This window comes from Macaca fascicularis, chromosome 13, assembly GCF_037993035.2.
Source record: "Macaca fascicularis isolate 582-1 chromosome 13, T2T-MFA8v1.1".
Classification (NCBI taxonomy): Eukaryota; Metazoa; Chordata; class Mammalia; order Primates; family Cercopithecidae; genus Macaca; species Macaca fascicularis.
Genome location: NC_088387.1, coordinates 101,790,798 through 101,800,022, shown reverse-complemented (window position 1 = coordinate 101,800,022; position 9,225 = coordinate 101,790,798).

Below are 9,225 nucleotides of genomic sequence, written 5' to 3'. Positions count from 1 at the left end.
AGGAGAACTACAAACCACTGCTCAAGGAAGTAAGAGAGGACACAAACAAATGGAAAAACATTCCGTGCTCATGGATAGGAAGAATCAATATTGTGAAAATGGCCATACTGCTCAAAGTAATTTATAGATTCAATGCTATCCTCATCAAGCTACCATTGACTTTCTTCTCAGAATTCGAAAAAAACTACTTTAAATTTCATATGGAACCGAAAAAGAGCCCATATAGCCAAGACAATCTTAAGCAAAAAGAACAAAGCTGGAGGCATCACGTTACCTGACTTCAGACTATACTACAATGCTACAGTAACCAAAAGAGCATGGTACTGGTATCAAGACAGATATATAGACCAATGGAACAGAACGGAGGCCTCAGAAATAATGCCACACATCTACAACCATCTGATCTTTGGCAAACCTGACAAAAACAAGCAATGGGGAAAGGATTCCTGTTTTAATAAATGGTGTTGAGAAAACTGGCTAGCCATATGCAGAAAACTGAAATTGGACCCCTTCCTTATACCTTATACAAAAATTAACTCAAGATGGACTTAAATGTAAGACCTAAAACCATAAAAATCCTAGAAGAAAACCTAGGCAATACCATTCAGGACATAGGCATGAGAAAAGACCTCATGACTAAAACACCAAAAGCAACGGCAACAAAAGCCAAAATTGACAAATGGTATCTAATTAAACTAAAGAGCTTCTGCACAGCAAAATAAACTATCATCAGAGTGAACAGGCAACCTACAGAATGGGAGAAAATTTTTGCAATCTACTCATCTGACAAAGGTGTAATATCCAGAACCCGTAAGGAACTTAAACAGTTATAAGAAAAAAACAAAAAACAAAAAACAACCCCATCAAAAAGTGGGTGAAGGATATGAACAGACACTTCTCAAAAGAAGACATTTATGTGACCAACAAACATATGAAGAAAAGCTCATCATCACTAGTCTTCAGAGAAATGCAAATCAAAACCACAATGAGATACCATATCATGCCAGTTAGAATGGTGAACATTAAAAAGTCAGGAAATAACAGATGCTGGAGAGGATGTGGAGAAATAGGAATGCTTTTACACTGTTGGTGGGAGTGTAAATTAGTTCAACCATTGTGGAAGACAGTGTGGCGATTCCTCAAAGATCTAGAACTAGAAATACCATTTGACCCAGCAATTCCATTAGTGGGTATATATCCAAAGTACTATAAATCATTCTACTATAAAGACACATGCACATGTATGTTTATTGTGGCACTATCCACAATAGCAAAGACTTGGAACCAACCCAAATGCCCATCAGTGATAGACTGGATAAAGAAAATGTGGCACATATACACCATGGAATACTATGTAGCTGTAAAAAAGAATGAGTTTATGTCCTTTGCAGGGACATGGATGAAGCTGGAAACCATCATTCTCAACAAACTAACACAGGAACAGAAAACCAAATACTGCATATTCTCACTCATGACTGGGAGTTGAACAATGAGAACACATGGACAGAGGGTGGGGAACATCACACACTGGGGCCTGTCAGGGGGTGGGGGGCTAGGGGAGGGATAGCATTAGGAGAAATATCTAATGTAGATGACGGGTTGATGGGTGCAGCAAACCACCATGGTACGTGTATACCTATGCAACAAACCTGCACGTTCTGTACATGTATCCCAGAACTTAAAGTATAATAATAATAGTAATAATAAAAATTTAAAAAGCTTTAAAAACAAGTCAGCATGCTCTAGATTGGCTAAGAAGAAACACAGTCAAAGAAGAAAAAAAATAATAATAAAGAAAGATCCCTGAACTGGAAGAATCAACAATTCACAAACATTAGTCCAGACATCGATAGCCAAATCATATCCCCTCAGCTATTTCTGCATATCTAAAATACAAATTCTCAAGCCCCACCTTCCATAGATTCTAACTCAGGTTAGAGTTAGAATCTTGGAATTTGGAGGCTCTTGGAATTTGTGTGTTTATTTAATCTGCTCAAATAAATCTGATGCACAGTAGAATTTGGAAACCAATCTTCTAGACAGTGTCTTCCAACATTACTAATATTGACCAGTTCAAGAGTCTCTGGGCTATTTCTTCATGAACAAAATGAATAACATTTTTGAGCCCCTGAATTTGAGTAAGGAAGATAACCAATATGTAAACATTCATCAAGCAATAAATATTCATGAGGAACCAACAATATATAATGTGCTACCTTAGGCACTGAAATAAAGTCCTAACAGTGGGTATGTGGCTGAAATTAAATTTTCTGATAAAATAAAAAAAAAAAAAGAAAAAAAAATTAGCTGGGAGTGCGGGAGTGGTAGCACATGCCTGTAGATCCAGCTACTCTAGAGGCTGAGATGGGAGGATTATTTGAGCCTGGGAGGTCGAGGCTGCAGTGAGCTGTGATTGTGTTACTGCATTTCAGCTTGGATAACAGAGTGAGACCTGTTCTCCAATTATAAAAATTTAAAAAATGAAAATAAAGGGCTACTGATAAACTGGAGATTCTGAGAATTGCATAGGATGAATTTGGCAGGTGAGTGCACCCAGGAAAACAGAGACCACCATTCAGGTTCCAAAAGAAGTGGTGGCAGAACCTGACTCCCTGAAGTGCGGAAGGGAAAGCTCCAGGGGTCTGGGGACCAGTAGGCTTTCTTCCTATGGTGCCCACAAGTCCTCAGCAGAGGCTGAACTGTTACCAGACCAGTCTGTTGACCCAATGTCTCATGATGAGGAGCAGGCTGGCCAGGCCACAAAGCCACAGACAGCCTGCCCAGCCTCGCTTTGCTGACATAGCCACAGACGGAAGGAGAGTCAGTAACATCCAGGTGAAGCGAATGGCAGGAAAAGTGCTGATTACCCATAAATGATCAAGAAATGCATACTAAAAAGATCCAGCCTTGTCCTGTGTGTGCAAGACCCACTCTTACTAGGCCCAGGACTCAGCTGCTGCATTTGTAACCCGAGAAAGCAAGTCCCCTGCTTCTTATGCGGCTCAGCAAAACCATGGGACTCCACCACGAAATGGGAAAAGAAAGGAGTGAGGAGACTCGCTCACAGGACCACAGCACTTGGAAGAGTACCAGCCCAGAGCTCTATTTCTGCAGTCTACCAAACCCGCTGCAAGGGAGCTGGTAATCGCTTTAAGTCTGGGCAAACTGGTTCTCCTGGCCCAAAGGTAGAAGCCAAGCTTAATTAGACTGCAGGATTAGATTGGAGGAGAGGCTTTTGTTCGGGATTGGCTCTAATTTTGTTTTTTTACTTTCTTGTTAAATGAGAGCAGAAAATTATATTGTCAGGGCAGAAGCCTACGGGCAGGGGTGCAGTGTGGAAATTTTCATTCAAGGCAAATCCCTCTGTGTTCACCCTCCTTGCATTTCAGCGTTTTTGGAAAGCCAGCCTTGAACTTGAGTTCCTGGTCATGCTTGACCTTAATGGGATCTGGACAGTGTCTTGGGGGAGGACCAGCTGCTGAATGGAGACTTGGCTGTTCCTGTCTCACTTTGCAGGTCTTTTCCCCAAGGGACTGAGAAATAGATGCCTGAATTGGCTTGACGGTGCCAAATGTGAGGTGTTGTGAGGTGTCTGGGCCAGAAGCTGGGTCTGTGGCCTGGTGGTCTCCAGGCCTGGGGAGGTTGCACTCTGGCAGTCCGTGGTAGAAGGTGAGGTCAAGTCGCTCACATGCTCACCTTGTTTGGAAGCAGCAAGTCTGATTTCAGAACTCAGGCTGAAAACAAGCATCTAGAACGGATCCCTGAACCAGCTACTGACTCATCCTCTTCAAATTACACTAAGATTTGTCAGGCCCCTCCTTCGTCTTTAGGCCAAGAGTTAAAATGCCATGTGAGTTCAACGAGGTGGGCTCGAGCCTGCATCTGCCTTTGCTTCCTGGAGGGCGGTGGACTAGCCCAGCAGATCCTGGTGGTGCAGAAATTGGAGAGCTTGGGGCCACTGAAAAGGGGTTCGGGCCCCAATGAAAGGACATTTTTGGCTCCCTGTCAAGGACAGACAGGCTACAGATCTATACATGGGATTCGATCCAGCCCCCATCTAGATCCCTGTGCCCTGGCAATTAGTCTGGTTCCTGCTACCTGTCACCAGTCCTGAAACCTGCCTGGGTGTGTGTAGCAGGTGCAGGGCGCTAGGGTGCACACTGGGTTTGTGGTGGGAGCAACAGGATGGGCTCAGAGCTCAGCACTGAAGGGACCTGTGCGCTCTTCCCTGAGGAGGGGCCAAGGCTCCCTCTTGGAGAGACTTCCTGCTTCTTCTTACCCACAGTCTTTGGGACTTTAAGAAATAAAGCCCATCCTGGTCTAACTCATCCTCTTGGGCCTCTGCAGCTGTGGGCTCAGAGCCGGTGGGAGGAGGAAGGTGAGGAGATACACCCTCCCTCACCTGCTTCCCGAAATGAAGGTGTCAGGCCCACCCTGTCTTTCCCTTGTGACTCTCTTCTTTCTCGGCTTCATCAGCCCTTTATAGCAAAGCTAGCTGGGGACTTACGCTTGGAAAATCACTCTAGGCTGTCTGGTCAATTCCATGCACCGTGGGCTGTCCACCTCCTGTGTACCAGGCTCGCCTGTGTAAGTACGTACAGGGGCATGGCAGGGTCCCCAGCAAAATTCTTCATTCCTGGGAGCTCTCTGTGGCGATGCCTCCTCCAATGTCTGGGGTTGTCTGTAAACAGGATGGGGGCAGGGCTGCCACAATTAGAATCCTCCAGTATTTTCTTCTCGGGAATAAACACGATGTTTAAAGGGCAACAGTCTCCCCATTTCTCATAGGTAAATGCTGCTTTTCTGGGCCTTTGGGGCCCAGGCAAGTGTTACTACTTCAGGCCTTGGGGAAGCTATCGCTTCCTGAGGAAGCCTTCTCTTGACATCTCAGGACTGGGGTGGATAATCCAGCATCCTGTGTGCTCTCCAGCACCTTGGTCTACATGTCCATCACGTTCCGAAAGCCACGCACTGGACTCTGAGCTCCTGAAGGCAAGGCCTGTACCCAGCATGCTGGCTCTGCCTTGGAAGGATGGGCAGTGAACATTTGGTGAATGAATGAGTTGATCAGTCAAGTCTGTGTGGGCCTCAAAGGCAGAACTGACAGGGAAGTTCAAGAGGCGGATTTTGACTCTAAAGAAGGAAGAGCATTATCGCAACAGGGATATTCCGAAAGCTCACAAATCAGAGGCCGTTAGCTACCTGTCATTGATCATGTTCATAGCACAGCTGGATGACCTGGACTCAGATGTTCTGGAGGGAATTCAAGTATCAGATGGGCAGGGTGCTCAAGGCAAGACCTGCTGAAGGGCCTTCCAGGTGCTGGGGAGAACAGGCCCTTCTACAGGGGGAGGCAGGGGGCCTGCAGCTAGCTACTGGGCACTCCTTGCAGAGGCCCCTATCAAGAGACAGGCCTGTGGTTTGTCTCCACCAAGACTTCAAAGCGGAACTCAAGTGTCATCTGCTTTCCTGACCTCCTCTATCTCCCTCCTCTGCTCAAAACACGCTGTTCCTTCCTTTGTTCCTGTTCTAGTCCTCTCTAATGCAGTCATTAATTAATTGCATGTCTCTCATCTGAAACGAGACCTCCTGGAGTACGGGGACTATGTCTTGTAATTATGTGCATCCCCAGCATCTAGACCTGGGCCTGGCACAAGTGCTAGGTAAACATTTGTTGAACAGACTAAATAGGGAACTTTCCTATAAGACAAATAGCTTAGGGCCCTGTTAGGAAGGTGAAGTTAACATATGTGAACAAAACTCCAAGAACAATTTAGTATTAAAGCGTCCAACTCTCTGGGGATACAGGTTGATAATGAAGGAGCTAACTCAGGTCTGCTGGCCTGCTAGCTGTCTCAGAAAAGCTTTGGGGGGAGACTGAAGCCAGATGCTTCTTCCCCTGCTGGCAGGTAAGTGCCAGGTGGCCCCGACGTTTGTTCACTGTGGTATCCCAAGCAGCTTGAATAGTGCCTGGCATGAGATGGGCACTCAACAAATATTTGTGGAATGGAAGTACCTTAGTTGCTGTAGTTTTGTTTCTTTTTTTTTTTTTTTCAACGCAGATTCAAAATGGTGTGCATTATTAACTTGTCCTCAAACCATTAAGGCAAACTCCAGTAGGAAGAACTTACATAGACTCAGAAAACCCCACAGACAGGGCTGGCATCACAGGCACGAGCTCAGGAGGGCCCCACACTTAGTGTAACCCAATGCTGTTGCCATCCTGAAATGCTTAATAATTCTTGAACAAGGAGCACTGCGTTTTCATTTTGTACTGGGTCGGCGTGTTGTGCAGCTGGTTCTGCCCACCCACAGTGTGGGCAACAATAAAGGCTCTTGACTCTGGTCACTCACCTGGCAAATTGAGTTGCTTCGAGGGGTTGAGGATGGCTCACTGGGGCTCCTGGGGCTCCTGGGCAACCGCTCAGGATTTGCGGTGCTGTCGCCTCTTTCTTGCTTGGCCCTAATCTGCATCTGCTTCAGTTGCCGGGCTCTGGATCTGGAGTGACCTCAGGGAGTGGCCAGTGGCGACTGCCAGCTATCTGCCACCTCTCGTCTCTGTGTGCCGCTGTCTTTAGCATGGGAAGGTATGTTTATGGCATCCTTTGTAAATAGTGGCCACAAAAGAATGGTTCTCATGGGAACCCTCCACCAGCCTTTTCCAGGAACTTGGGGCATCTGCCTGCTTGGCTGGTGAGAATTAAGTACCCACTCCTCCTACCCCCCATAGTACTCTTTGCTGATGCCAGTTATCTTCCAACTCTTTAGTGCTAAACTCAAGAATTCTTCTACCTCAGAATGAGTTACAACTAGAGCATTGTATTAGCCTGTTTTCATATTGCTATAAAGAACTGCCCAAGGCTGGGTAATTTCCAGAGGAAAGAGGCTTAATTGACTCAATGTTTAGCATGGCTGGGGAGGCCTCAGGAAACTTACAGTCATGGGACAGGGAAAGCAAGGCACTTTCTTCACAAGGCAGCAGGAAAGAGAAGTGCCGAGGGAAGCGAGAAAGAGCCCGTTATAAAACCATCAGATCTCCCGAGAACTCACTCACTATCACGAGAACTGCATGGGGCAAACTGACTCGTGATTCAATTACCTCCACCTGGTCTCCCCTTTGACACGTGAGGATTATGGGGTTTATTATTACAATTCAAGATGACACTTGGGTGGGGACACAAAGCCTAACCATATCAAGCATCTTCTCGGGACCAGGGGCATTTTTCTCTCTCTCTGGTTCAAGAACTTTGTTCTTGGTGGGCTGGGGCTCTCCTTCAGTATCCAAAGCCCTGTTCATTTCTCTTAAGGAGGCCACTGAGTTTTCATGCCTGTAGGATCCCTGGTGCCAGAGACTCACAGGGGGACATCTTTGCATCTCAGGGGTCTGTACTTGCCCTACGTCTGGCAGGATGGGCTAGTCATTGGTAGAGTCACCCTCAATTCTGAGTAAAGTCACCTCCCTCTGCCTCTGAAACACAACAGAGTGGTCAGGCTTTGGGAAGGTGTGTTAGTCCCTTTCTATGTCACTATAAAGGAATACCTGAAGCCGGGTAATTTATAAAGAAAAGATGCTTAACTGGCTCATGATTCTGCAGGCTATACAGGAAGCACAGTGCCAGCGTCTGCTTCTTGTGAGGGCCTAAGGAAACTTCCAATCATAGTGGTGTCACATAGTGAGAGCCAGAACAAGAGAGCGAGAAGGTGGAAGTCCCAGACTCTTTTAAAAACAACCAGGTCCCAAGTGAACTGAGTGAGAACTCACTTATCACCAAGGGGATGGTGTCAAACCATTCACAAGGGATCTGCCTCCATAATCCAATCACCTCCCACCAGGCTCCACCTCCGACGTTGGCAATCACATTTCAACGTGAAATTTGGAGGGAACACACGTGCAAACTGTATCAGAAGGGGCCTCGAAAGCTATGCCCAGGCTGCTCAGCTCTCGTAGTTTATTGCTGCTCTTGGGTGGAGCCCAGAGTGGAGCTCAGGATGGAGCCAGTGGGGTTCAAAATCTTTTTGAAAGGCTCATCTTTGAGTTTCCAGGTGTAATTCAGGGTGTTCGGTTAAGCAGTCATGCCTGTGCCCCTGGACCCTTTTGGCAGAGGTAATAGGACAAGCACTCATCAGATTTTTAAAGGTGGCCCAGAGTCATTCTTAACCTTTGCCACTGCTTTTTAAAAAACTAAAAATGTGTATTCAATTGAACAAATAGAAAACACAGATTAGGAAGGTAGATGTTTTACAGTTTGAAAGAAGTCATTATTAGAATTGATTTTTTTTCTGTAAGATATTATTGATTTTAATTTTCATAAACTGCCAGAAGGAAGCAGGACATCTAAGGTTATTTGGTCCAAACCTCTCATTTTAAAGATGGAAACTGAGGCCCATCGAGGCTGGGTGGTTGTTCAAGGTCACACAGCTCATCAGGAGCAGGAGTAGGAATCCAGGTCACCCTCCTGGACCCCTGCTATCTCTCTCCGATAAAATTCTTAAGAGATTTTAGTTATTAAGTAAACATTCATTCAGATTAAAGATGTGAGGAGCAACTGGAATGGGACATGGCACGTTTTCAGGACAGTGGCAGGATAATCTCAGTAGGTTTTATTGGTTTTTATTCTTTCATTTTCTGTTCACCCATCACCACCTCTTTAAGGAGCAACTACCCTATGCCACGCCTTGTGCTTAAAACTAGGAATTCCAAGTTGAATCAGAGGTGGTTTGTGTTCTGAAAGGAGTGCGTGTGTGTGTGTGTGTGTTCATGCATGTGTGTGTGTCCCAAACAAGAAGCCCTCTCTATAGTGTCCTTTACTAGAGATGGCTTAGCCTTGGCTTCAACACTTCCAGTTGGCAATCTGCTTTGAGAACTCTGGTCCAATGGCTTGGAAAACCCAGAGGAGTTAGTGGTCACAGTGTCCCACTGGGGAGGGATGTCTTTCTCTGCTTTATTTCAAGCAGGGCTGAGGGCTGATTCCCTGGAGCTGAGCACACAGACACCACAAAGAACCAGTCCCAGGAGCACAGAATGCCAGTGCTGGATCTTTGCTGGATTATGTGATCTTCATTTGTCAGATGAGAAAATTGAGACCCAGAGTAGTTTAACCAGTTGCTTAACTAACTGATCCAGATGACAAGTGGTTTTTTGTTTGTTTGTTTGTTTGTTTTTTGAGATGGAGTCTCACTCTGTCACCCAGGCTGGAGTGCAGTGGCGCGATCACGGCTCACCGC